At 43.6% G+C, this 9,990-nt stretch overlaps 1 long non-coding RNA gene across 1 annotated transcript; it reads right to left on the minus strand.

Annotated features, from left to right (window-relative positions):
• Positions 1-294: 294 nt before the first annotated feature.
• On the minus strand, positions 295-1,790 carry LOC140582837 (uncharacterized). Its single transcript, XR_011985627.1, has 3 exons — positions 1,703-1,790; positions 1,452-1,510; positions 295-1,043 (listed from the first exon to the last, which is right to left on the minus strand). It is a non-coding gene; the product is annotated as an uncharacterized lncRNA (long non-coding RNA).
• Positions 1,791-9,990: the final 8,200 nt, after the last annotated feature.

Consider the following 9,990-nt stretch of genomic DNA (forward strand, 5'->3'; position numbering starts at 1 on the left):
CACTGAAAAATCATATGACAAAGCTAATGAACACAGCATGTGCCCAAGATTAAGATATTTTCAACACTGATGTATTCTTCACAGTCATTTAAAAAACTGTGACAACACCCACTCTCCCCCACGTTTTCTGTTAGAGTATGATACATTTTGAAAATAATATAAAACACAGAAATGTTGTGAATTTTTTTTTATAGAAAAAATTACAAAAACAATTGTATGAATAGGGCCTCGAACAAAATGAACATGTTGCCAACTTTGTGTGTGTGTGTGTCTGTGTCTGTGTGCGCGTGCGTGCGTGTGTGTGTGTGGGAGAGAGCACAAGGTGCAGCTGACAGTACTGCAAGGGAATTAAGCTCACACCCTCACAGCGCTGACAGCAGCACCCCGTTACTCTCTTCAGTGTTAGATGCTGTCTGTGTGTCCATCCTCTTCACATTTAGCCTCATACACTAATTTATGTATCTGAAACTTCAGGTCCTGCCTTTTCCTATGAGACAGTGACCTGAAGTCCTCCAAGAGACTTTTAAAAAAAAGGCTGTCACTGTCCTCAGGAGGAGGGCTCTCCCTTCTATTCACTGTCTCCAAAACAGTGAGCATCCGCTCCTCAAATTCTGTGCCCTGCTGCCTCTTTCTCCTTTTCTGTTGGGGCTCTGCCTGCCCCTCCAGACCTGACTGGCTCTGGCTTGGTGGTGGTGGGTTCTGGCTTGGTGGTGGTGGGCTCTGGCTTGGTGGTGGTGGGCTCTGGCTACAACTTGGACTCTGCCTCAGCTCTCCCTGGATCCCCTGGCTCTGCTGTGCTGCCTGACTATGCCCGGCCATGGCATCCTCACCTTCCTCTGGGGTCAGGGCAGCCCCCCACCCATCCATATTACTGGACGTGGCCCTGTCGTCCAGAAAGGGGTTGAGGAAGCTCATGACCCCACTGTAGCGCCATGGCCTGGCACTGCTCGCTCCTGCACCACTCCTCTTCCTCTCTGCCTCCCTTTTCCTCTCTTTCCTATAGGTGTCCCTCAGTGATTTCCACCTTTTTTTACACTCGTTAACTAGTGAAAAGACAATTACCTACATTTCAAAATGCACAGTTCAGCTTGTTTGCATGGTAACATGTAATTGCATCAGAATCCCAAAAAACTGCTTAATTTCCCCTAAAATGTCACATGTGCTTAATTAATAATATAATGCTCGAACTATACATGTGCTATCACTTAATATTTTAATGCCATTTTTAATGCCATTAATATTTGAATGCAATATCATTATTTTCTTTAGTTAACATAAATAGTACTTAAAATGTATCACGACAGTTCGACTAAAACACATAATTATGTTATGCTATAAATAGGTTTAACATTACCGACAATTTGCACTGTTTTCTCTGCTATGGCGCCAAAATTACTACTGATCTCCTTCCTTTTTCACAAAAAAATATATTATGCACTTCACCATCTCACCTGGAACACCGACTGTTTCGGACACTCTGGTCCATGCCTCATTTTTTTTATTTATGTCCCTGTACGCAAAAAGAGACACATTATATATAACTGGGTACCCGGCCACAGCAATAACAAGTCTCTCCTCCATTGTGCCTAGGAACGGTGGGGTCGGAACAAAAGTTTACACGCTTATGTTCTGCGGCGCTCTCTTTAGCGAAGCATCTCTGCATTCCCATTGGTTGCCGCCCAACCGCGTCACAGCTCATTACCATAAAGTTGACTGGATTCAACTTCTGTCTGACGCTCCCGCCGCCCAGATCGCGCCGCGCCGCGCCGCTCCTCGACGCCTCCCGACGCCTCCCGACGCTCCCTCCCATAGAGAATGAATGACTTCCGGTCGCTTTGACGCTCTCGCCGCTCGCAGTGTGAACGTAGCATAATTGTATTTGAGCATTGCTGCTTGTGTTTACCAGTATGGATGACGTGTGCATTAGAGTGTAGAATGTGTTTTGAGAAAGAGAATGTGTTTAGAGTTTTGCTGAAAAGTCTAAGTAAGATCTGCATATGGTGTTTTACCATGTGAAATGGTTTAAGGTATTGACAACAGACTGCACAATTAGCTAAATGAGGTCAGGCAACTGAGAACTTTCTTCAGCTAATGGGTTTTAGTGTTTTAGCAATTGAGAAAAACTGTAAATACATTTTTTCCCCTGCTCTGCCCTGAGTGCAGTGTTTTGCATTTATCTGTGTAGTGTGTAATGACTGCTGTGTAGTGTTTATGCATTAGCTGGATGTGTGTGTTATCTGAAAAGTGTTTGGTTTTGGGTAAAGATAACATAGTTCTGAATCAATTGATTGATATAGCAAGACAAGTCAAAGGTTTTGACAGTGTAGCTTAAGTTTGGTGATTTGTGTTTAAGGTTTTGAGAAAGTGAGAGAAACATTCAAAAAATGTGTTTTAGCAATTCAGAAATACTGTAGTATGGTGTTCCTAATAATCCTTTAGGTGAGTGTATATGTGTATGTGTGTGTGTGTGTGTGTGTGTTACGATCCCCAGTCGAGGGTTGAGGACCAACAGAAAGGTAAGGGAAAAGGAGAGGGGCAGACGAGACAACCAGGGAACGGGAAAAAGGAACACAGGAAACAAAGGGATCTTTTTTTGTAGTTTTTTTATATTTATTCACAGACACGGTTACAAACACGAGGTGCAACAAACTTCGGGAGTGGCCCAGGCCAAAACAACAAACAAAACAGCCAATGAACACGTCCCGAAACTAATCTAAACCTAATGGTAACAAAAAGGGAAAACGAAACAACAAAACTAAAGCTATCTCCATAACCAAAGGTACAATAAATCACCCCGTCTCGCAAAACAAAAAGGCAGTCACTCCGTACGAACCACAGTACAAACGCACAGTAAACACACAATCCAAAGCGACAGTGCCTGAGGGGGCGAGCAAAAGAATGGTCACCAAACAGGCAGGAGATCAAAACCAAAAAGAGACAATCAAAGCCGAGGCGAAGATACAGAGAAAGGGCGAGGCAAAAATCAGAAACCGATAAACGAAAACCATCATGCACAATAATCCAAACCAATAAAGCAAACCACAATAGTCAAAAACAATGAGCAGAGCTCCCGAGGTACACCAGTCGTGGCCTTTTCTTTTCAGGAACCGGAAGCAGCTCCGAAGACGCGAGAAGCGTGGCCAGGTCCAGAAGGCGCAGTCGAAGGAGCGGCTGACGAATGGCGAAGGCAGCACGTCCGGAGAACCTGCAGGGCAACCTTCCAAATCTTACGGCACGTAACACCCCCCACACAAGTGTGAACCCGGGCAGGTGTTCACAATCACAGACATAAGCAATCAAAGGCACCGAAAAAAACAAAAGAACAGAAAACCAGGAAAAACAGAGAACGAGTCGCGAGTAACCGAGGGTGTCAGGTTTTGGAGAGGGCGTCTGCCACAGGGTTACTGACCCCTTTCTTGTGTTTATTCTCTAAGTCAGCAGTTCCGAAACTAGGGTACGCATACCCTCTGGGGTACGCAAGCGGCTGTAGGGGGTACACGAGGGAGCGGGGGAAATCACGAATTCGAACAACGAGACAGTCAGTAATTCTCACAACAGCGGAGTCGGTGACCTCCAAAAAAGCCGTAAAACACAAAATACAGTCGTGTTTATGTCATATGTTTTTGTGCTTATTAAATTTAAGTGTTTCCAAAGATTAATCCCACAAAAGTAATAAAATAAATGTCTTGCTTTAACATAAATACTAAAAGAATAGATCGCTATTACAGTTGGGTATGGGCACGCTGTCTTATTTAGAAAACATACAAAAAGAGACGCATATAATGTTTAATCATTCGTTTATTTGTATTTGTCCGGTCCAGGAGGTTAATTTTGGGGATCGTTAAAGTGATAGATCACCTATCTTGATTAAGCCTGATTCGGTTCGTTATATATATTATTAAAAAGTAAATATTAAGTAAGAATGAGAATATGAACAACCATGGGAATTATTTTTACAGTGAAAACAATTGGTATTAATTATATTGTATGTTCTTGAGTAATCGATAAAATCAGTATATGCAAGACATCAATCTGTAATAGTGGAAAATATGTCCAGTTGATATGTCCAGTATGATCTAGGTCTGTGTGGTCAGACACTTTGCAATAAACAGAATTTTTAGGAACATGGCAAATGTTCACATTGCAGCATGGAAGTAGGTTCACTGTCACAACGCTGACCGGGGAAGCAGAGGCGAGGAGACATAGGATCGGAGAAATGCGGGGTCTAATGAGCAAAAGGAACACACACTAGTGGTAAAGCAGAATTCCAATACAATGACAGGACTGGAGAAACAAACGGAAACACGGACTAAATACAATGGACTAATGACAAGTTTGACAACAATCAGGAATAGCTGGTAAACACGGGGAATCCACACAGGGTTAACGAGGGGGCTTGGCACACGGAAGAAGCGGACAATCGGGGCATGACACTCACTGGAGAGCTTTGTCACAGATAACTTAACTGTCTCTAACAGCGTCTAACCGCACATTAAATAAAGTTCTGCGTATTTTTCTATTCTGAAATTCTGCCATGGCATGCACCAGTATGATGCTGGTGCAACTTTCCCAGGACCCTAGTCAAAAATATCTGCCACTCTGGTCGCGGAAAACAAGCGCTAACGGAAATATATGAAAAACACGGGAGCGGTAGAAGATTTTTTGAAATTTGACGGGAATGGGACGGTACGGGAATGACATCCCATGGGACTGAACGGGATGGGAATGGGTTTTGAAAATTTGGTGGTTAAATTGGACGGGAACGGAAACCCTCCAACGCGAATGGGATGGGACGGGAACCAAAAACCTTTTCCGTGCCCATCCCTACTGTGAAATTCTCCCACCGGATAGCAACAATCTATTACTAAAATATATTAATAAATTCATTTGGTGGTGAGAAATAATCGACTTCAGTATTTATATTTATGCATGCGGTATTGCAATCTATTTATAGACACTAATTAAGAGTCGTTGGTAGCAGGGGGTACGCTGCTACCAATTCATTCCTGCGCCGCCCGTTCTGGCTGTGCCCCTGGAGGTTCCTGTACCAGCGGACGATGCTCTGCCCCCCCGCTGTTCCTGGGTCGGTGGATGATGATCCGTCCCCCGATATTCCTGTGACTCATGCCCCTGTTCTGGTGACTCCTGCTGTACCCCCTGAAGTCCCTGCTCTGCCTATCCCAGTCCCTATCCCTAATTCCCCAGACTCTGCTTCCGTGCCTCTGGCTCCTGTGCCCAAGGAGGTCCCCGACTAATGGACCATCACTCCTCCTCCCTTATTGGAGATGGAGGAGGAGCTCGAATGGGACCCCTCTGGGGGGTCACCCTGACCATCACCCCAGCGTGGTCAATCCTGACCGGGTCCCCACCTCTTGGGACACCTGCGCCGGGGACGTGTCCCACCCGCCGTGCCCCCTGGCTCCTGCTCAGTCCCTGTGGCTGTGGCTTGGCGGTCGCCTGCAGGTCCTCTGGCTCCTGCTCAGCGGTCAGCTGCAGTTCCCCGGGCTCTTGCTCGGTGGATCCCCCTCCAATGCCTCTTTGGCCGCCTTCGGTCCTGGCTCCAACTGGTCGCCAACTCGTTGGTCAACTGTGCCTTCGCCGGCTGTGGCTGCACTGTCGCCTGCCACGGCTTCGCCTTCCTCCTCCCCTTCACTGCTGTCCCCTTCACCTTCCTCCTCACCTCCCGTGGTGCCCCCTTCGACTTCCTCCTCACCTCTTCTGCCTGTCCCTCCATTTGTGTTCTTGCCCCCTGCGAGGTCCCCTCCTGCTCCTACCTCCGGCCTCATGGTCGCCAGCTGCTGTCTCTCGCCCCCTGTGACTGTTTGCTTTCCCCGTCATTTGTCAGTTGTTGTCTTGGTTACTGCCTTTGTGTCTGTTCTGTGTGTCTGTCCTGTTCCCAGTGCCTCGTTGATGTTTTGATTTTGTTTTCCAGGTCCCATGTCCCTGGTCTTGTCCCTTCGCTCCCCTTAGATGCGCCGTTGGGGGGGGAGTTCTGTCACTCCCGCCTCATACAATCCTCGTGTGAGCCACGCCCCTATCATTAACCTCGTATGAAATCTCGATATCATCAGCTGTTTCTTGTTATTTCCAATTAGTCTTGTTTATTTCAGTCCGCGTTCAAGTCTGTTTCCCTAGTCAAGTCATTGACATTACAAGTGTCTATGTCCTGTAATAGCATTGATTACAATTAATTCCTCGTTCCTGATCCTATGTCTCCCTGCTCCTGCTTCCACGTCTCCCATCGTGACACCATGGGGGAGCAGTGGATAGAGAGTGAGGAATTATTCCTAGAAATATTAAAATAAAGCAATCAGACGATTATTGTACAAAGCATTAAGAGAACACTGGAACAAAGTTTAATACACCAATTTCAAAAACTCCCAAAACAATAAAAATGCCGAAAACAATAAAATTTCACTCAACCATGAATGTAATCTGCAATGCCACGAGCTCTGTTTTAATCTTGATGGTAGGCATAAGAATAAGAAGAAATAAAAAACAAGTATAATTAATAAACATAAATCCAATGGTAAACCATTAAACAAAGCTTGGTAACTGGTTTCGATTTAGCAATAATCTTATATTTTAATAAAGGATTAGCCTAGAGGAGCACATTGTCATTTACTTAAACCACTGTACAGCACACATGTGTGTGTCTGTGAGATAAAGGTGAAATTGTGCAGCGCCTCTCACTAGATAAAGCTGATCATTCCTCTATGGATCATAGTTACTTAAATTTTTTTTGAAATGCTAAAGAATTCTTTATGCTTTGTCAATAACTGTTGTTAATCCAGCAGAAAACAACACACACAACCTTGACGAACATGGACAAACAGTATACAGAAGAACCTTGGAGCTCAAAAGCCCCTTTAGCAGCTCAGACTTTGAACGGGTTTGTCAAATTTTTTTCGACTTGTACCTCGACTGAAATTTTGGAAAACGACTGTTCCTGCTAAAACTTGTATGAGTCAAAATTAGGCTGCAACTTGACTGAAAACTGCATGTCAGCTGTTTCATGTGCATATTTGTTTTATGTTGATTGTTAAAGCTTTTTATCAGTAGTTAGGCAGGTAGATAGGTTTAAATAGGCACTCATTTGGGAGTCTGGGATGGATTAAATTCCTTTACATTATTTCTTCTAGGGAAATTCGACTTGGACCTCGACCAAATCTCAACTTGACCGGCCTTCTGGAACAAATTAACTTTGTTTTCTAAGGTACCATTGTATACATACAGTATACACTGTTCTAAGTGCTTTAGCTGGTCAGTTAATGTGCGGATTAAAACGACATCATCTAGATACACCAGACAAGTCTTCCAAGTAAGCCCCTGAAGTACCAGCAGCATCAGCCTTTATAATGTTGCTGGCACATAAGTGAGTACCATGGGCATAACCTTAAAGTCATAAATCACTTCCCATTGTGAACGCCATTTTTTTCCCCTGAATCCCATTCAGTTAGATCCACTTGCCAGTAGCCATTTTTCAGGTCAATGATAGAAAACTAAGCAGAGCCTAATACAATGCATAATCAACTCTTGTGAGAGGATGAGTCTTTTATTATATTTGAATTAAGTTTTCTGTAATCGAGACAAAAACACCATGCCCCTGCTGCCCAAGGACTTTAGCTCTTCTTATAGATTTTTTCTGTAAGCACTTGAAAATGCATTCCAATATACAAAACAAAGCATGACTAGCACCAAAGAAATGTTTAAGAAAATTGAATATTGTCTCTTAATTTTCATAACAGCTTCAACAACTAAAGACATTTGCTTAGCAGGGAATGTCATATTATTATTATTGTTATTATTATTATTAATGTAAAAATAATCATCATCATTTTTATATATGTCTGGTGTTGATCCTAGAGATGCACCGATACGGATATTCGGATCGGTATCGGCGCCGATCCAGACCTATTTGACGGATCGGGAATCGGCCATGCGTGACCGATCCACGTCCTATACTTACTTATTTAGTTTTTGGCAATCAATCGCACGACAGCTCTTTCCCATTTTACATGTGTGTTTTTGCGGAATTCAAATCGAACGCTATCACTGCCGCTAAGTCTTTTTTGCTACTCAGTGGGTGTGAGTACAGTGACTTCCGCCTGCTGTGAGGTCATGCGCATACCCTTCGCAGTACGAGGAGCGTAAGATAAGACGTGACGATCTGGGAGTATTTTAGGCTTTTAACAGAAATCGGAAGCACAGCGTTTTGCAATCTATGTAAAATAAGGTTTTGAGGTGGGAATAGCGTTTAATGGAAAATCTACGGTGGCCGAGAGAGCTCAACGCGCTGCAACTTCAAGAAAACACATGCAAACATAAAAAAACACAACAAATTAAGAAAACGTCTCCATCAGTTTGACAACACAGGCGCTGCAAATACGGAAACGCGCTGCAAACACACGAACGCGCAGCAAACACAAAAAACGCGCTGCAAACACAAAAAACGTGGTGCAAATACAAAAAACGTGCTGCAAACACAAAAAAGCGCTGCAAATAGCAGGCACCACAACGGAAATGTTTCAGGGGGACCTCAAAAAGTGACGAACCCATCTGGGAGCTGATTATTTGTTCATATTACCTCTGGGCACAGCCTGGCATGACACCTGGTCCTCACCTGCAGGTTTAGGGGCATTCTCCACGACAAAAGTAACATTTCGCCCACATGAGCTACAAAATTTGTGCAAAGTTGGCCGCTGAAAGCCACAGAACGGACAATACATTTTGATCTGAAAAAAAAAAAACTGTTACCGATTTTAGCATGCTTTATTTGTATTCCGTTGTTCATTATTATTAAGGGGTCTGAATAAATTGTAAAATATATTTTTTTCCATCAATCTATAATGAATTATGACCTGATTTTAACCATTAATGAAGCACTGCAGAATTTTGCCATTTATTTGCATATATTTATTTAGATATTTATTGGCAATTAAATTAATAACGTTCCACAGTTAAGTGTGTGATTCGTCAGATTAGTCTAATAATATCCAAAAGACCAATGAATCGTATGATCAGGTTGTTAAAAAAAAAACACCTTTTAGTTCACGCACAACACCTCTGCTCTGACCAAAAGCCACTGAACAAATAATCGTGCATTCCATTTGCCTCGGATTCCGATTTTCGGAATCCGAGATTACGTCACATCCGGTAAAAACTCGGAAAAACCGAGTTGGATACGTTCCATTTGCCAAAGAAGTAGCAATACCATCGACCCATATGAAAAAGCAAGATTTTTTGCTTAGCCGGACAACTTGTCGGATTTAAGGTACCTCAGTTTAAATGGCCTTTATTTTCGTTCACTTACAATTAGCCCGAACTACCTTAAATCCGACAAATAATCCGACTAATCATGAAATCCAATTCTAGACCGGTTAATTGGTAGCCATTGTTAGCCATATCACTTGATAACACATTACGCGCGGTGCTTCACGTATAAAACTCCGTAGCAACACGTCCACAGATAAGTTGGACGGTATAGTGTGTGCGACCGATTTAATGAGCCAGAAATGAGAAGTAGTGCTTAAACAGGATAAAACTACAACTTTCCCTTCTGTTGATAAAGGGCGCAGCCATCTTCGATTCTGAACTCGGGATCCTCTGCGTTATCCGAGATCATTCTCGGATCTCCGAGAAACGGGAGCGCGCATGTCGTCACTTCCGGCTTTGAAACTCGGAATCCAACTCGGAATCCGAGTTCCCAGGGCAAATGGAACGCACCATAATCAGCTCCCAGATGGGTTCGTCACTTTTTGAGGTCCCCCTGAAACATTTCCGTTGTGGTGCCTGCTATTTGCAGCGCTTTTTTTGTGCTTGCAGCACGTTTTTTGTGTTTGCAGCGCGTTTTTTGTGTTTGCTGCGCGTTCGTGTGTTTGCAGCGTGTTTCCGTATTTGCAGCGCCTGTGTTGTCAAACTGATGGAGACGTTTTCTTAATTTGTTGTGTGTTTTTTTATGTTTGCATGTGTTTTCTTGAAGTTGCAGCG

Source organism: Paramormyrops kingsleyae, chromosome 25 (genome assembly GCF_048594095.1).
Source record: "Paramormyrops kingsleyae isolate MSU_618 chromosome 25, PKINGS_0.4, whole genome shotgun sequence".
NCBI classification, from domain to species: domain Eukaryota; kingdom Metazoa; phylum Chordata; class Actinopteri; order Osteoglossiformes; family Mormyridae; genus Paramormyrops; species Paramormyrops kingsleyae.